The sequence below is a fragment of the Panthera tigris genome, chromosome B3 (genome assembly GCF_018350195.1).
Source record: "Panthera tigris isolate Pti1 chromosome B3, P.tigris_Pti1_mat1.1, whole genome shotgun sequence".
Classification (NCBI taxonomy): Eukaryota; Metazoa; Chordata; class Mammalia; order Carnivora; family Felidae; genus Panthera; species Panthera tigris.
In genome coordinates this window covers 28926270-28946466 of record NC_056665.1, presented here as the reverse complement: position 1 = coordinate 28946466, position 20197 = coordinate 28926270, and the positions used below count along the sequence as shown (strand labels likewise).

General features: G+C 34.0%; 1 long non-coding RNA gene across 1 annotated transcript in view; it reads left to right on the top strand.

The window, feature by feature from the left end:
• The window catches only part of LOC107179875, a 92523-nt gene extending 85983 nt beyond the window's left edge, over window positions 1-6540 (top strand). Inside the window, exons 5-6 of the long non-coding RNA XR_006218478.1 lie at window positions 5689-5817; window positions 6480-6540. This is a non-coding gene — a long non-coding RNA (uncharacterized LOC107179875). The remainder of the gene's footprint in view (window positions 1-5688; window positions 5818-6479) is intronic.
• Window positions 6541-20197: the final 13657 nt, after the last annotated feature.

The following is a 20197-nucleotide window of genomic DNA, read 5'->3' as shown; positions in this document are numbered from 1 at the left end:
GACTGGAATTGGACTTCTATCTATATCACTGGATACTAGAAGAAAATAAAGCAATATAAAAATTTAAGGGCAGTTGTTATCTATGTAAAGTAATATGACCAGTCAAGATGTCTTAGTTATGCAGGAATTCAAAGTTTCTACCGCATCCTGTTTTCGGAAGTCAGTTGACAAGGTAATGCAGGAAAATAAAGTAAAACCCACAGGAACACATGTGATCTAGGAAGGTGGAATCGGTCCAAAAGATCATTTAAGGGAAATTTTAGAATGCCAGCTGACTTTGGTAGCAGTTCTAGAGAACATTCAGTCCAGATTTGAGCAGAAGGTAGGGGAGAGCTTTGAAAAGAATCTCTCAGAAAATAAAAGGGGACTACATGCAGTAAATTGTATGATTAAGAGCTAAATATTTGAGATGTTATGATACAGCACATTTATTTTTCAGTCTCTCCCCAACCACCCCAAACTATGTAAGAATAGTGTGGTACAAATAAGATGCACATTAAAATCATGCTACATGATTTTAACCAATCTACAGCTTAAGAAAAGAGAATCTATTCTGTGTTGCTGCTGGAAATATCATTAGTGGCCCAGGTATGTGACTCTGAAACAAGAAAAGGAAATGTTATTCTTCATACTGCATGAATTTGCTGTGAATACTATTTACATAGTTACATTAATAAAACTTAAGTTTATTGTTTTTCAACTTTTAAAGTAAATTTAGAGACAGAGTTATGAAAGACTTCATTAGGGTTACATACCAGAATGTAAATGTTAAAAACCTTCATGATGCGGGTGCCATGATGGCTCAGTTGGTTAAGTGTTTGTCTGGCTCTTGATTTTGGCTCAGGTCATGATCTCACGGTTCTTGAGGTCGAGCCCCACTCCATCTGTGCTGTCAGCACAGAGCCTGCTTGGCATTCTTCCTCTCCCTCTCTCAGCCCCACCCCCTGCTCATGCTCTCTCTCTCTCAAGAAATAAATAAATACACTTAAAAAAAAAAAAAAAGAACCTTCATAATGAAGAGTTAAGATACAGCCATCACAGCAGAATGAGGAAGCAGAGGGAGACAAAAGGTAGAAGCAGAGTTTGCAGTTACTTATTTTACATGATAAGGAGTCAGTCCATGAGTTGACTCAATTCATTAAGACATAGAAGTATGTTATTTAAAATTACACATGTAACCAAGAGAAGAAATAAAGATAATGTAACTTACCAAATATTCAAATTAAAAAGGAAGAGAGTAGTGTAAGGGAACAAAGCCTCATCTTTGCTAGCTGGGACTTTGTTGTCTAGGATGCTGATTATAGAAATAAGAATAAGTGTTTTGAATTATGGAGGTAAACACCAGCAAACTGAAAACAGAAACTGTTTAAGAAAATCTTGCCATTGGTCACATTTGTTCTTCTCTTATTTCCTTGATAATTTCTTAATGGGCTCCTTCTGCAACCATTAAATGTTGATCTGGTCTCTGTGTCACATGACACATGCACACTCTGAGCTAGTACATTCACATAAATAGCTTCAGTAACCACCTGTGGAATTTGAATCCCAAGTTTCTCACGCAAACCTCATTTTAACCTAAATGCAAGGTCTGCATTTTCAGACATTTCTTTCCATAGGTCCCAGTAGCACTTGAAATTTAATATGACCTAATGGAAATCTTTATTTTACTCATGAAATCTGTTTTTATGTTCCTTTATTTTTTTATTTATTCATTTATTTTTTAATGTTTATTTATTTTTGAGAGCAAAAGAGACAGAGCACGAGTGGGGGAGAGACAGAAAAAGAGGGAGACAGAATCCGATGCAGGCTCCAAGCTCTGAGCTGTCAGCACAGAGCCGGACATGGGACTTGAACCCAAGAACTATGAGATCATTACCTGAGCCGAAGTCAGATGTCTAACCAACTGAGCCACCCAGGCGCCCGATATTCCTTTATTTTTTAAAAAGCTTTGTTGAGGTATTATTATGGAACCAGGCTGGATCGCTGATGGAAGAACGAAGCGGCGCTCAGAGATCTTGGAGGATTGGAAGTTTATTTACATTGATGGGCTCAGGGGAGATGGTCTCTCCAAAGATCTGAGCCCAGAGAGCATAAGCATGGGGCACAATTTATAGTCTGCTACTTCCGCATTAGTGGCAATTGGTGTGCGCAGCAAACGGGGCAGGAAGAAGAACCCAGAAGAAGAGTCTTCAGGTGAGGACTGGAATTCCCTATCAGTCCTGTTGGCCATCTTATAACATAATTTTTCCCTATCAAGGTCAGGGTTTATTATTTTCCCCATCAGTATAATCTATATGCCATAAAATTCATCTATTTTAAGTGTATAATTCAATGACATTAAATTTAGAGTTTATGTAACCTTCTCCACAATCCAATTCAGAACATTTCCATCACTCGAAAAAGATTCTTTATGCTCATTTGTAGTCATTTCCTGTGTCTAGCTGTAGTCCCAAGCAATCATTAATCTACTCCTGTCTCTATTGATTTGTTTTTTCCAAGGATTTTGTATAAATAGAAACATACAACATGCAGTCTTTCATGACTGGCTTATTTAGCGTGTTTTTGAAATCCACTCATGTTGTAACGTGTTCTAATACTTTTTTCATTTTTATTGCTGAATAGCATTTCACTGTATGGCTATAAACATATTTTTTAATCCATTTATCAGTTGATAAACATTTGAGTGGTTTCTAGTTTTAGGGATTATGAATAACGTTCTACATTTTCATATATGTCTTTGTGTGGACGTGTGTTTCCACTTCTCTTGGATACATTCATGGTAAATTTATGTTTAACTTTTTAAGGAACTATCAAACTATTTCCCAAAGTTGTACCATTTTACAGTCCCACCATCAAAGTATGAGAGATACAGTTTCTCCGTATTCCTGCTAGCACTTATTATTGTGTATCATTTTTATCATAGACATTCTAAAGGTATGATATGATACCTCATTGTGGTTTTAAATACGTGTCCCTCATGGATACTCAAAAGTAAACCTTCATTTCTTTCTTTCATATACTGCTCACTCATTCTCTGGATGTACCTGTTAAGCGTATCTTTAATTCTCTTTCTCATCTTCATGCCCATTGCTTTACTTCTTCACTTTCTTGATTATTAAAATAGCCTCTAAACTGCTTTGCCTGATATCCATTCCTCTGCAGGTCGCAGTCTATTTTCCACATTGCCATCCAAATGAATTTTCAAGAATGCAGATGTGATCTTCTCTCTTCTTTGCTACAAATCCTTTAAGCCTTTAAGATAATGTCTATCATGTGGACCCTTTTTATTTTACGTTATCTGTTCCTGCCACTCTTTTCCCCCACCATCCTGCCTTCCTACAAACCCTTACACACTCTACACACATATTCTGCACAGATCGTGGCCTGCAATCTACCTGTAATTATTTGAGTACATTAGGAATACATTCTTTCTTCTTTGCCTTTGAACATGCTGTTAATTCTGCCTGGAATGTTCATCCATCTCTGTTTATAAGCTCTTACTCATTCTTCAAGGCTCAGCACAAATAATACCTCCTCTTAGAATCTTTTCCTGTTTCTTGGTAACAGTTAAGCTTTGTTTTTGTATATGTTAATATAGTGACATACATAGGTGTCTGTGAGAATATATTAGTATGATTTGAATGAAATTGTCATTTTTGTAAGTCCAAATATGATTTAAATGAGTCAGCCTAAAACATTTTTGTAATTACTTATGTACCTGTCATTTGTTAAAAGCAGTAGGCCACTTACTACATTTTTGTTGATAGGTAAATGAACAAATAAATTGTTCTTAAAGACCAAGACTTTCATTTCGAGTTAAGTTATCTTGAAAAGTGTTAGATTTTTGGGGGTGCCTGGGTGGCTCAGTTGGTTAAGTGTCCGACTCTTGATTTCGGCTCAGGCCGAAAAATGCGAAAATCTCGCATTTTGTAAGTTCGAGCACTGGTTTGGGCTCTGTGCTGGTGGTGCAGGGTGCCTGCTCGGGATTTTCTGTCTCCCTCTCTCTCTGCTCCTTCCTTGCTTGCGCATGCACTCTCTCTCAGAATGAATAAATAAACTTAAAAATAAAGAAAAATGTTAGATTTTCTACTTTAGAATCACAAAGACTCAAAGGTTAGGTTCATTTGCATTGTGCAAAAATAATACCAAACCAATTTCCAAGATATATCTCTGAATAATACATCTTGAATGTCATGGATGAAGCTACAGATTATTATCTTTCACATTAAGATTTAGTAGTCGTTTTCATGTTAGTGTACAGCATCATAGTTCTGTAGTTCAAATAAAATAATAAAGTTTACTGTTTTTCATAAAAATACCATTTTAAAATGCAAACACTAAATAAACTAACATGATTAATATATACGTATATGTGTATGCATATGTATATATAAAGATTGTAGCTATGTAAAAATTGCCTTTGAATGTGAGAAATAATATGCAATAATGATTTGTTTTCAGAGTATGGGGTTATATGAGTTTATTTTAATACTTTATTAAAATAAAAATTATACTAGTTTCACATCAAGTAGTAATGTCTGAATTGTTATTTTAGACAAGATAACCATCTAAATGTTTTGCATACTTTAGGTAATTATATGATGAAGAACCCTGTACTTCATTTAAACAAAATTATAGTTTTAGTCAACATTTTAAAATTATTTGTGATTTTTGGGGTACATCGGTGGCTCAGTCAGTTGAGCGTCTGGCTCTTGGTTTCTGCTTGGGTCATGATCTCACAGTTTGTGGATCTCACAGTTTGTGGAGCATCTGACTCTGCACTGGCAGCACAGAGCCTGCTTGGGATTCTCTCTCCCTTTCTCTCTGCCCCTTCCCTGCTCACACTCTCTCTCAAAATAAATAAAGAAACATTAGTAAAATAAAATAAAGTAAAAAATTTATGATTTTTAAAACTCAGGGTTTGCTTAATGCATATATTATAGCTTTACCGTAGTTTGCAGGTAGTTTCATTGCCATTAATATTAGTCATGTTCAGTAATTATATTCATTTCAAATTGAACATGATGTTATCTGTTCTGTTGTAACTATTACCTCTTTTTAGTTTTGTAAGTCCTTCATATCATCATTTATATAAATGTCATGTGCTTCATAAGGAAATTCTTTTTTAAAAATACCCTGTGGAAACCTTGTCCGTTAGCTCTCAATTAAAATTCCTTTTCTCCACAAATTTATACAGCGCTCTTGAATTATTCCTACATGAAAAGATAAATAAGGAGTCTAAAGAATGTGGTTTATTTTATAACTTTAAAAATTGGACAGTGATTTGAGAGGGCAGCTTAGTACAAGTCCTTTTATAAATAAAATTCTGCTTCATTTGCAACTCTGAACATGAGAACTGAAAGGGGTGTTTCCCTTGGCTGGTGCCTGACCTCTGTGCACACCTTGGTCTTTGTCTCAACCTTGCCCACACTGCACACTACAGCCATATAAATCAGATTTTCAATTTGTTATAAAATGCAAGGCACAGATATTGTAGTCTGCAGTATTCAAAAACTTTTGAAACGCTGAATATCCAACAAAATTTGTTGTTTGTATGAATGTAAGTTTTTATTGAGGTAAGTCTGTTTGTTTGAAAAAAGGACTCCTGCAGTTAGCTAGTGATTATTTCAAATTAAGTAGATTTAATTTCTCTCTATGTCTCTGTCTTTCTTTGCTTGTCTGTATAAGGCTTTGGGAAGAAACCTTGATATTACACCTGTGTTAATAGGAAGCTGTTGATTGAGATTTCTGTTACAAAGTCTTCCTGTCAGGAGTAAGTCACTTTATAAAACGAAATTGAGAGCTTGTAATCATAAAGTGAGTATCCTTCATCTCTTCATGTGTTTTTTTAAATTCCTTTGTTTCTGTTATAGCAGGTAACTTCACATACATCTTAATAGCTACTTTGCTGTGCCAGATGCCAGATATTTTTTAAAAGGAAAGCATATGTAAATTGGTAAATATAATGTTCAATCTACAGTAAATTTGTAAAAGTATAGTTCTTTTATAAAAGTTTTAAAGGTTCTATAGAAATGCAAACCTTTAAATGCTGTTAAAGATTTTTCCATAGTATATTTTTGGCCATTTTCGATAAACTGAAAATTTGGAAGTTATTGATTAATTCTGTTTAAAAGTCAGATTAGTAATAGGCTTTATGAAAAAGTAAAAAGTCAATTCAGGTCATTCAGTTTCATTTACTGAGTCATATCTTTTATATTTTGTATATACTGAGTCATATACTTTTATACTTTTTTTATATACTGTATTTGTACTTTTTAATATTGATCTTTTAGTTTTTTATGTTCAGATGTTTTTATTGATATGTAGTAAGTATCTAAACAAATAGATAAACTAACTGAAGAATTTTGTCACTAACATATAAATGTCTTCATTTTCATCATTTTAAAATATTTGCTATTAGAATATTTGACTTTTATAATGCCTTCAAAAGATAATTTCTCCTAAATTATTAATTTTAGGTGCTGTTTTTCAATCTTAAACTTTTGACCAAGAATGAAACTGTTTAAAAATTAAGATGCCAACAGGTAACCTCTTGTAAATTTATATGTCAGTGTATGTCACATAGCAATTGAACACTCCCGCAAAAAAAAGTGTGCTAATACAAAGCTATATTTTTCCCCATCTAAAATTGTTCCAGAAATCTGAAATGTTTTGGTTTTGAAAGATCACTTTTTATAGCATGAAACTATTTTATTTTAGACATATTTTGTTGCTTTTTACAAATTGACAAATTCTAGCTTACCCTATATCTGATACCAACTTTACAAAACAGTAAGTGATATCATCATATGTGGAATTTAAGAAGCAAACAGATGAACATAGGGGAAGAAAAGGAAAAATTAGATAAAAACAAAGAGGGAGGCAAACCATAAGAGACTCTTAAATACAGAGAACAAACTGAGAGTTGCTGGAGAGATGGTGGTTGGTGGATGGGCTAAATGGGTGATGGGCATTAAGGAGGGCACTTGTTAGGATAAACACTGGGTGTCATATGTAAGTGATGAATCACCAAATTCTACTGCTGAAACCAATACTACACTGTTAACTAACTTGAATTTAAATAAATAATTTTTTATATTAAAAAAATTGTTTTTAATGTTTATTCATTTTTGACAGAGAGACAGAGAGACAGAGAGTGAGTGGGGGAGGAGCAGAGAGAGAAGAGACACAGAGTCCAAGGCAGGCTCCAGGCTCTGAGCTGTTAGCACAGAGCCAGATGCAGGGCTCAAACTCAAACTGTGAGATCATGACCTGAGCTGAAGTCAGTTGCTTAACTGACTAAGTCACCCAGATGCCCCTTAAATAAATAAATTTTTTAAAAAGGAGTAAATGAAATCAAAGTAACAAAATAGATTGAGAGATAATGCTTCAAGTTAGATGAGCATTCTTTATAGGTAAAATACCAGTAGAAAACCCTATGTGATGATTCCTGTGATTCTGATGTAACGTTAATTGGGATTTTATTTGTTAGCCAAATTATTCCTGAAAAATGGTAAGCATTATCTTATTAAAAGTTGTTTCATTGTAAAGAAGCACACCATTGTGTAAAAAAGAAAAAATCCAGAAGGATTAGTTCTGATTGGTTTACTTTCTTTTTTCCCACCTAAATTATTTTGTAATTCTGTTTTCTTCTTTGTATTTTTATACTTTTATAGTTATAATGTCATGGTGAAACCAATTCTTCTCAAATCTGAAGTAAAAGAAATATTTAAAAATTTTAAATTCTGGTGGTGGAGACATCTGGCTCAGTAGCAATTATATCTAAACAACTGTTGATATTCAGTGGCAAGTAAATGCTAGCTGATTTTTTTTATGCCAAATCTGAGTAATGCCATTTTCTTCACATAAGATGATTCTAAGTCATTTTCTAGACAGTTAGGAAGCAGTAATGTGCAGTTTTATCCCTCTTAAAGGCTGAAAGATAAAGTGTTCAGCAATTTATTCTTCTAATTATAAATAGTGATATAATGACTCAGCGAATTCTAGAGATATTTCTAAATTTTTCTATATAATGGTTTTGGAATAAAAGAAAAAAGTTAAAAAAAAAAATAGGTGTGGGGAAGGAGGTGCAGGATGGAAGGAAGGGACCATGGGAGACCAGGAAGGCAAAGAGATAAAGTAGGATAAAGGAAGGGTCAAAGATAAAGAAGGACGTAAGGATGGAGAAAGAAGGGGGGAGAGAAAGCATGCAAGAAATGGAAGTTTATTTTTTCAATATTCTAAAAGTTTTGGCTGTATATCAAGCAATGACTTAGGTTTTTAATTTTACTTTAGAACTTTAGATGTCTTTTCAGTTATCAGCTGTTACCTAAAATCCTCTTGCAAATCAAAACCTTGTAAGATTACTTTTTGGGTTTTTTGTTGTTGTTGTTATTTTAAAGATTTTATTGTTAAGTAATCTGTATACCCAACGTGGAGCTTGAACCCATAACCCCAAAATCAAGAATCTCGTGCTCTACCGACTGAACCAGCCAGGCATCCCTGGGTTTTGTTTTGGTTTTTTTAATTGTCATATATGAAATATTTAAAGATAATTTTGGAAATCAGAATTTATTTCAATTACATAAATCATTTTCCAACAGCAGTTTTCATAGTTTAATGAATTTGAGACCAAAAGGAAAGATAAGATTTTAAATATACCTTTGGAACAGAGAAACTCTAAACAAAAGCTGTTGCAGAGTCTTAGTATTAAATGAGAAAGGCCACCATTTATTTTAAGATCCTAATCCCCTTTTAAAAATCTAATGAATATAGAGATTCCTTATGTCTGTAATATAACCTATAAATCTGTTATAATTAATGGTCATATCCTTAGGACATATTATTTTTTTCCCTGAAAGGGACAGAAGTCCCTACTTATCAAATAAGGAATAAGATTAAGTTCTTCATTTTGAGAAGCAATTCTTCATTTAATTTTTAGAATCGCCACTTCAGTCTAAGATACTTAGTCCTTTACTTGTTTTATTAGAAAAACTTAATTTGCCTTTCTCTAGTTTCATTTATGTATGTGTTTAAATCACGAAGAGCCCTGTGGTCCCAGTCACAGGTCATTTTGCCTGAATGGAGGGATGTGTTATGTGATACCCACTATTCCCAGCCCATTTTGTAGGTAAGTAAAATGTGCTGGGGTGGGGGAAGGTAATTTTATTTTTTATCAGCTACTAACTTCTTTAGAAGTGATAAATATTGATCAAAAAGTGTAAGATGAAAAAGTGTGAGGAATGCTGTATATAAAACAAAATTATACTTTAAAAACAAACAATGTGGCAAATCACAATCTTGCTCAAAGTGTTTATTTTGGAAATTGGTAGTGATTTCAAGATTAGTATGATTTTTTTTAATAATCCATTTTGGTGAACTCTATGATTTTAGCAATTTAGGGAAGACAGTCTATGTTTAATATTAATGATAAAACAGGTAGAGAATTCATTAATATAAGAAAGCCCAACATCAGGTGTTTGAGTTCAGAATACATAAATACGTAACTGTGTTGGTACCAAAACTTACATTTGATATGTTAAAAAGAAAATGAAACATTAAGTTTCTCTAATGGTGTTAAAAAAAAAAAGTCTAGGCCACTATTGTTTTAAATAATATATGATTCACTTTGGGAGTATATAGCCAGGTCAGTAAAGGACTTGAAAATAGTACTTGTTTAGCTGGCTTCCTTTGAATTTGGTTGAATGGGATTTAAGGGGGGCATAGTAAACCTCTTTTAATACATGAATTAACAACATAATACTACCAATGACGTCCATAGACTTTAGGGGAGCTGACACTTAAGGACTTCAAGATATTTTGTGGCATGTGCATGAATTACTCTGTTTTTGTTCATTAACTGAGATGAGAGGTATAGAATCTAGATTTAAGATCTTATTGAAGTAAAATTCATATGAAAAATGAAAAATATTGGGATTTGGTGTGGAGGAGAGGAGGCAGAGAAATAATCTCATAATTATCTCAATCCGTTTTTAGAGGTTTTCATATGGGAAATAGTGAGTAGGTATTTTTCCTCTCAAGTTAATAAAATGAAAAAGGAAGAGGATAGAGGAACAAATCAACAATTGCTTTGTACCCCCTAGGTGCCTGTATGTTTTTCTTTTTAAAGTTTATTTACCAAAATGTAATTTATGAATGATAAACTACATTCTTTTTTAAAAATATTTTTTAATGTTTGTTAATTTTTTAGAAAAAGAGACACAGTGCAAATGAGGGAGGGGCAGAGAGAGAGACACACACACACAGAATCTGAATCAGGCTCTGGGCTCTGAGCTGTCAGCACAGAGCCTGATGCGGGGCTTGAACTCACAAACCCTGAGATCATGACCTGAGCTGAAGATGGATGCTCAACTGACTAAGCCATCAAGGTGTCCCTAAACTACATTCTTAAAAGTACACAACTGATGAATTTTGACAAATATTTATACCCAAGAAACTGTCACCACCATAACAAGATCCAGAGCATTTCTGTTATCCCACATTTGCTGACCATATTTTTCATGTTTTCATTTCACAAAAACATTAGAGGAAAGAGGGAGAGAAGATGTAAGGAAATAGAAAAATAAAGGGGAAATGAGAAATTAAGCAACTTGCTAAAGGTCATACAACTAGGATTAAATTAAAGAAATGGCCTTTGAAAAGTACAACTCCCAAGTTTCACCTAATCTTATGGTGTATTCATTCTGAATTCTTTCTAATGGGATAGGACATGTAGCATTCATTAAATGAAACTAAAATACTCATCAAAACAAATACATTTAATAATTAAAAGATACTAACATTTTTTTTCTTTAATTTACATCCAAGTTAGTTACCATATAGTGCAACAATGATTTCGGGAGTAGATTCCTTAATGCCCCTTACCCATTTAGCCCATCCCCCCTCCCACAAGCCCTCCAGTAACCCTCTGTTTGTTCTCCATATTTAAGAGTCTCTTATGTTTTGTCCCCCTCCCTGTTTTTATATTATTTTTGCTTCCCTTCCCCTTTCCCTTATGTTCATCTTTTTTGTATCTTAAAGTCCTCATATGAGTGAAGTCATATGATATTTGTCTTTCTCTGACATAATACCCTCTAGTTCCATCCATGTAGTTGCAAATGGCAAGATTTCATTCTTTTTGATTGCTAAGTAATACTCCATTGAAGATACTAACATTTTGTATCTTGATTGTAGTGATGGCTTCTTGGGTAAAAAGGCTGTCCTTTCTCCATTGAATTACCTTTACACTTTTGTCAAAAATCAATTGATCAGATGTGGTGGGACTATTATACTCCATTGATCTATGTTTCTATCTTTCATGATTACCAAACCATCTTGATAACTGAAACTTTATGAAAAGTGAAATCAGGTCATGTGAGTCCTTAACTTTGTTCTTCAGCTCATTGATCTTTAGTCTTCTTTTCTAAAAGACTGTATTTAATGTTAAAAATTTCCAACTACATTTTACCTGCATCTTACAAATGTTATAATTTGTTCATTTCTAAGTTAAATATTTTTTCCGTTATGATTTCTTCTTTAACCTAGATGGGGTTTTTTGTTATCCTTTAATATTTATATCTAATTTAATTGCATTGTGGTCAGAGTACTTGGTATATCAAGCTGTCTCTGTACTAAAGCCGTGTTTATACTGCACTGAATAAGTTGAGAGAAAGAATTAAGAGTACTGAAATTTGGAGACTCACTGGGATGGGAAGAAACATAGGGTCTTAACTAAGGCTGCTATAGCAAAAAAAACATAGGCTGGGTGGCTTATGAACAATAGGAATTTCTCACAATTCTGGAGGCCAGAAATCTGAGATCAGGGTGTCAGCATGATTGGGTTTTGGTGAGTGCCTGCTTCCTGGTTTGCAGATGTATCTGGGTAGATCTCTTGACCAGCAGGTTTGTTTTCAGGAAGACCTGGTAAGGGATCAGCTTTGTAGACCACACAGCCATCAATGACAGAAAGAAGAGCATCTTCTAGAGTAGGATGCCAGCAAATTACAGACTATAGGCCAGATATTTGGGGGGCAGGGAGCAGATTACTTTTGTATGGACCTTTTACTAAGAATATTTTTTGGTTTTTAAAGAGTTGTAATAAACAAGCACACCAAAAAATACAGATTAGGGGCACCTGGGTAGCTCAGTTGGTTAACTTGATTTCAGCCCAGGCCATGATCTCATGGTTCATGAGTTTGAGCCCCATGTCAGGCTGTGCTGACAGTGCAGAGCCTGCTTGGGATGCTCTCTCTCTCCCTCTCTCTCTGCCCCTCCTCCACTCACTCTCTCTCTCTCAAAATAAATAAACTTAAAAAAAAAATAAAGAAGATTATGCCATACATGGCAGGAAGAGAGAGCTCTCTGGAATCTCTTTTATAAGGGCATTAATCCCCTTTATGACAGCTCTATCCTCATGTTCTAATTACTTCCCAAAGGCCCCACTTAATACCATCACATTGAAGTTAGGATGTCAACATATGAATTTTGGGGGTACACAAACATTCAGTCTATAACACTTAGGTTGTCACTCTGCTTTTGTATTTTGGGCAAATGTATTTTAAGTTTATTTTCAAAAAGTTACCAATGGAAGTGAATGGACCACTTTGCTCATACTGGGTTGAGGAATACATCTAATTTCTTCCTAATCTGAACTTTAATAGTAGTAATTAAAGAATAGTTGAAACTGTGTCCCTGGTTTTATGGTGGATAGGGAAGGAAGCAAAGTTATCATGTTGCACAACAGCGGAAGATTTCTGTGGGATTAGCACCCCCTGTGCAGTATGGATGGTGTACCCTGGAGTTGTTCAACACCTTGGAAGGAAGTGAAGTCAGGGAGACAGAGAGAAGGAAGGAATATAATGGCTAAGGTTTAAATAAAGTTGAATGGCAGAGACATTTTATATCATATGTTAGTTTTAAAAGTAACTGCTTTCCAATAATTTTAGGGCCATCCTTTCTTATATAGCACTATAGGTAAAATAGGTCTGAAGATGATAAACTCACTTCCATCTCAACTCCTACTACTTCCTGTGTTCCCTATTTCTGTTAATGACATCCCAACTGTCTTATCACTGAGAATCTTTGACTCTATCATTGACCCTTGTCAAGTTGTCAAACCATAATTCTACCTTTGTTGTATGTCTCTTATCTGTCTAATCCTCTTTGTTCTTACTATCACTATACTAGTTCAGACCTTTTTAACCCCTCATTGTCTATAGAAATAATTTTCTAACCAATTTTCCTCTTTTTTTAAGTTTATTTATTTATTTTGAAGAGAGAGGGAGCAGGGGAGAGGGAGAGAGAGAATCCCAAGTAGGCTCTGTATTGCCAGCACAAAGCCTGATGTGGGGCTGGTCCCATGAACCACAAGATCATGACCTGAGTGGAAACCAAGAGTTGGATGCTCACCACCACTGAGCCACCCAGGTGCCCCACTAACCAATTTCCTTGCAGCCTAATTCTAATTACTACTTCTGCAGTTTGCCACCCAAACACTTCTACAGCTTTCTCTTCTTCCTTGGTCTGTGTTCTAACTAGAACCATTTACTATTTATGTTAAATGTACTTCCATCCTTTCTTCCTGTCTATGCGTATTGAAATCCTACTTATATTTCAAGGCCTTTTCCTCTCTCAACCCTATCACAAATCAGAATTAACCTCTTCCTCATTTGAACAGAGAAATATGCGAAATTTATTACTTTATATTTTGTCTTTGTATACTCATCTCCTTTTTTGGACTATAAATATTCCCCACTCCACCCCACCACCTAGGAGAGTGTGTTGGTCACAGTAACAAAATTTAAGTAATTGTTGACTTATAGACAGTGAATTTATAGAAATAATTTCATCTCAGAATCAGTAGTCATTATATTTTTCTTAAGTGAATGGGTAGGTAATAAATAAAATAATTAGAAATACTGCAGTGGCAATAAACAAGTACAGTTTACAAATTTAATTTAGTTTTATCATACATTGGTCTTTGTCCTCTTGTGTCTATTTTTTTTTCTTCTTTGTACTTTATTTAAACCAGCATACTCTAGTTTTTCTTATCTAATTTCTTTAGTTGACTATTTAGCTCTTTGGTTTTTTTAAGCTACTTTATTTTTTTTTCAATATATGAAGTTTATTGTCAAATTGGTTTCCATACAACACCCAGTGCTCATCCCAAAAGGTGCCCTCCTCAATACCCATCACCCACCCTCCCCTCCCTCCCACCCCCCATCAACCCTCAGTTTGTTCTCAGTTTTTAAGAGTCTCTTATGTTAAGCTACTTTAAAATTGAGGACAGCTTGGTATCAGTTGGTGTTGAGATCTGCTTTGAAGCCTAGTTCATGTATAGTATTTTAAATGGCCTATGTGTAGTAGAGAAGTATGTGGATTCTTTAATTGATGGGTGAAAGGTTTTATATATGTACATAAGATCAAGCATTTATAATGTGCTGTTGAAATCTGTTATGCCCTCAACTAATTTTTTATCTGCTTGATTTATCGATACCTGAAGAGGTAGGTCAAAATTTGTCACAGTGATTTTGGATCTTCAGCATCTCACAATTTCTGTTAATTTTTGCATAAAATATTTTGAGACAATATTATTAAGTCCATATAAATTCGGGATGGCTATGTCTTCTGGTGAGGTATCCCTTTTATCATTATATAATGACCTTTATCTCTAGTAATGCTTTTTGCTTTGGAATCTATTTCATCTGACATTCATATAGCCATGTCAGCTTTCATTTGTTGAACATTTGATGGTTTCCTTTTTTTTTCTTTCAATTTTCCATTAGGTATGTCCGTAAACATATATAGTTAGTCGGACTTCTTTTCTGTCTTTATTGGAGTGATTGAATTTTATTTGTCCATTCTACATTTTATAGCTTATTTTCATTAACATGTCTTGAAATCAATTTAGTTGTGGGCATCATTTATTTAATGAAAAGAAAAAATAGAAAATTTGAGGGTAAATAGTGCATACTGAGTGGAAGTATTATTTTTGAGACTTTTGTTTCAGGTGTGTGTGTGTGTGTGAGTGTATGTGTGTGTGTGTGCATGTGTGTACGTGTTTTGGAGCACATTTGATTAGTCACCAAGTCCTGTCTGGATTATCTATGGAATTTATCCTTACTACCCTATTCTCTTTGCTGTTGCCTTAGTATTATTTCCTTTCTGAAGTTTTGCAGTAGCTTTCTTTTTTTAATCCTAGTCTTATTCACAGTGCTTTTGCAGTGATTGTTCTAAAAGGTAGATTTGGGTTTTTTTTTTAACTATTATTTATTTACGTAGTAATCTCTATACCCAACTATTATTTATTTATGTAGTAATCTCTAGACCCAATGTGGGGCTAGAACTCACGACCCCGAGATCAAAAGTCACACACTCTTCTGACTGAGCCAGCCAGGCACCTCTGACTTTGTCTTTTTGATTCACAAATTATTTCAAGGGATTCCTATGTCCTAAGGTACATCTTCAAATGTTTTAGCTTATCACTCAAAGCTGTTTATCATAATAGTCTATTTGATATCCTCTTCTATAACTTCTCCAGACATACCTTGATTCTAAACATTCTGAAAACTACATGCAGGTTCCCAAACATGCTAAGGCCTGACTCCATGCTCTGCATATGCTAGTCTCCTTCCTGAAACATCTTTACTCCTTAGTCTTTGAAGTAAGCTAATTTATTGCTCTTCTGTGAGCCATCTTTATCCTAACCAGAATGATTCTAGGGCTCTTTAAGGTTTTTTTTTAATTTTTATTTATTATTGAGAGAGACAGAGAGAGAGAGAGAGAGCACAAGCTGGGGAGAGGTAGAGAGAGAGGGAGACACAGAATCTGAAGCAGGTTCCAGGCTCTGAGCTTGTCAGCACAGAGCCCTATGTGGGGCTCAAACCCACAGACCGTGAGATCATGACCTGAACCAAAGTCAGACACTTAACCAACTGAACCACCCAGGCGCCCCTTCACTGATTAATATTTTAATTATTTACAGTCTTCCTCAAAATTATGAGGAATTGTGCCTAGCAAAGTAAATAATAAGTTAATAAGTGAAGGAAGTAATAAATTACACCTACATATTGCTACCAGTGATTACAGAAAACTCAAATTTTAAATTTTCTAGTAAAATGTACTATATTATCTTAACCCTACAATATCTGTAAATAACTTTTATGTAGCGATTATGATTTTTTTTTAACTTTTTATGTGGTTATTAATAAATTTCAAGTAAAAGAGAAAGTGACCTTAAGCAAACATTTTTTTAAATGAGGCAATATAAATGCCAGTATAAATATATATATGAAAGTATGATTAGCATTCACCATAACTCAGTTTAGAGGCCTATATGAATTCTAATAGTTTTTTGAATTATTTATCTTTTCTAGTATTGTGATAAAATATATGTAATATGAATTTCCCATTTTAATCATTTTTAAGTGTTAAGTGACATTAAGTGCATTCACATTGTACCACCGTCACCACTATCCATCTCCTTCAGAACATTTTTATCATTTCAAATTGAAATCATTACCCATTAAGCAATAGCCATTTCCCCTTCCTTTTGCCTTTGGTAACCATTGTTCTACTTTCTGTTTCTATGAATGTGAATATTCTAGGTACCTTTTGTAAGTGGAATCATACAATTGGCATCTTGTGTGTTTGGCTTATTTTACTTAGCATAATGTCTTCATCATAATGTTTTAGCATATTGTTGAATTTCCCTCCTTTTAAAAGCTGAATGATATTCCATTGGATGTAGGTACCATATTTTGTTTATCCATTCATCCATCAAGGGACATCTAAACTGTTTCCACCTTTTGGCTATTCTGAGTAATGTTGCTATGAACATGAATGTACAAATATCTCTTTAACAACCTGCTTTCAATACTTTTATAATCTAAGGTGGAATTGCTGGATCATATGGTAATTCTATGTTTAACTTTTTGAGGCCCTGCCATATTGTTACAGTGGCTGCACCAGTCTACATTCCCACCAGAAATGCAGAGAGTTCCAATATGTCCACATCCTTGTGAACACTTACTATTTTTTGGGTTTGTTTGTTTGGTTTTTGATAATAGCTTAATGGATGTGAAGTGGTATCTCATTGTGGTTTTCATTGGCATTTCTCGAGTGATTGGTGATGTTGAATGTTTTTTCATGTGGTTATTGGCCATCTGTATATCTTCTTTGGACTAATATTTATTTAGGTCCTTTGCCTGTACTTCATCCGGGTTGTTTTTTATTTTTTGCTGTTGAGTTTTCTCTATACATTTCAGGTATTAATTCCTTATCAGATAGGTCATTTACAGATATTTCTCCCATCCTGTGGCTTGCCTTCTTACCTCTGTTCATAATGTTATTTCACGCACAGATTTTAAGTCCACTTTGTCTATTTTTTCTTTTGTTGCCTGTGCTTTTGTTGTCATGTGAAAAAAATCATTGCCAAATTCTGTCATGAAGCTTTTTCTCTGTGTTTTCTTCTAAAAGTTTTATAGTTTTCACTCTTATAGTTTTAACTCTTACGTTTAGGGATGTGATGTGCTTGAGTTAATTTTTGTATATAGTGTAAGGTAAATCCTTTGGCATGTCAGCTTTCCCAACACCATTTGCTGTAAAGATCATTTTTCTTTTCCCATTGAATGCTCTTTGCACCCTTGTTGAATTGACCATATATGTGAGGATTTATTTTTGGCCTCTATTCTATTCCATTGGTCTGTATGTTTGTCCTATGCCAGTACCACATTGTTTTGATTACTGTCACTTTGTAGTAAGTTTTGAACTTGGGAAGTGTTAGTCCTCCAACTTGCTTATTCTTCACAATTGTTTTGTCTGTTCAAGATTTCTTGAAATTCCATATGAATTTTAAACTTTTTAAAAATTTTTTATTTTTTTATTTTTTTAAAGTTTATTTATTTATTTTGAGAGAGAGTGGAAATAGGGCAGGGACAAAGAGAGAGAGAATCACAAGCAGGCTTTGCACTATCAGTGCAGAGCCCAACATAGGACTCGATCTCATGAGCCCTGAGATTATGACCTGAGCCAAAATCAAGAATCAGACGTTTAACTGACTGAGCTGCCTAGGTGCCCCTAAATATTTTTTAAGTTTATTTATTTATTTTTGAGAGACAGAGCGAGCACAAGTGGGGGAGGGGCAGAGAGAGGGAGAGAGAGAATCCCAAGCAGGCTCTGTGCCGTTAGCATGGAGTCTGATGCCAAGCTCAGTCCCACCAACCATGAGATCATGACCTGAGCAGAAATCAAGAGCTGGATGCTCAACTGACTGAGCCACCCAGGCACCCCAACCATATAAGTTTTAGAATGAGTTCTTCTATTTCTGTGAAAAACATTTATTTGGTTTTTATCAGATTTTCTTGAGTACTCCTATAGGTAGTTATTTTTTTTTTATTGTGTCAGACATTGTGTATGAAAACTGTAGAAATATTTTAAGGCTCTTGATTGTATTATATTCTTTTAGAGAGGACTTATACAAACTGGCAGATGTTTAGAGGCACTAGTGATCATAGATTACCTAATCTAATTAGTGATTGAGATAATTCAGAGCTGCTGCATGTACCAGGCTTTCTGGTTTACCATTTTGGCTAAGATAAATTCGGGGATTAACTTTGTCATCTTCCAGAAAATCCTGCAAGGATTTTGATTGGCATTGAATCTTTAGGTCAAGTATGAGTATTGACTAATAAAGTGAAGACTTTGAATTTATGATAATGTTGTGTACCTTAATTGATTTATGTGTTCTTAAGTTTCTTTAGTGTCTATTTAGTGTGGTCTTCTTTAGTCTTAGTGTGGTGGTCTTACATATCTTTCACTAGTTTTTAAAAATAGATATCTTAATATTTTTGGATGATATTTTCTTTTTTTAAATTTATATCCAAGTTAGTTAACAAGTACTCTAGTTCCATCCATGCGTTGTTGCAAATGACAAGATTTGATTCTTTTTGATCGCTGAGTAATATTCCATTGTATATACACCACATCTTCTTTAGGATGATATTTTCAATGACATTTAAAAGATTAAATTTCCTAATGCTAACTGCTTGTATATGGAAATAAAATTATTTTTATACTGACTTTATGTGTAATGATCTTGCTGAATTCATTTATTAGTTATGATAGTTGTATATGTAGGTAGTACTAAAGAAACTATACAATCTTGTTGTTTTCAAAAATGGCAGTTCTGTTTCTTTCTATCCAATCTTTACTTTTCCTTTTTTTGCTGCATTGCATTGGCTGGAATCTATAGTATTTCTTTTGAATAGAAGTTGTGGGAATGCTCATCCTTGTCTTGTTTCTGATTTTAAGAAAAGAGAGCTCAGTATTTCATTATCAAATATGGTATCAGCTATAGGTTTTTATTGATATCCTTTAATAGATTTTATTTTAAGCTTATTTTATTTAGATTTATTTTATTTTATAGGTTTTTATTGATATCTTTTAATAGATTTAGTAAGTTCCCTTCTCTTCTTTGCTGAGAGTATTATCATGAATGAGTTTCATATTTTATCAAATGCTTTATTTGTGCCTATCAAAATGGTCATATGATTTTCTTTTATTTGACTAAAGTGTTAAGCTACATGAATTTTTTTACAATTCATTATGGTATGTTTATGGTATATTTTATATGCATATATTTAAAGCATACAGTTTGAGTTTTGACTCAAAGTATGCAGCCATGAAACCACATGCACAATCAAGATAATGAACATACCCATCATCTCGAAAAGTTTCCTAATGCCCCTTTGTCATTCATCATTCCCACCATTCCTGTGTTCTCAAGTGAACGGTTACCAATTTTTTGTCATGCTTGGTTTGTGGTGCCCAGAATCTTACCTAAATGAAATTATGCTTGATAAACTCTCTATAGGGTAATGCTAGCTTCATACAATGAGTTGGAAAGCGTTCCCACCTCTTCGTTTTTCTGGAAGAGTTTGTGAAGGGTTTGTAATAATTCTTTCTTAAATATTTGGTTGAGGTCACAAATGAAGCCATTGTGTCTGGAGTTTTATTTGTGGGAAGATTTTTAAATATAAATTCAATGCCTGTAGTATATTCAGGGTTATTCAAGTTATCTATTTTTTCTTGAATAATCTTTGGTAGTTTGTGCCTTTCAAGGAATAATTCCATTTCATCTAAGTAATTAAATTTATTGGTATAAAACCATTTTTAATATTTCCTAATTTAATATAAAAAC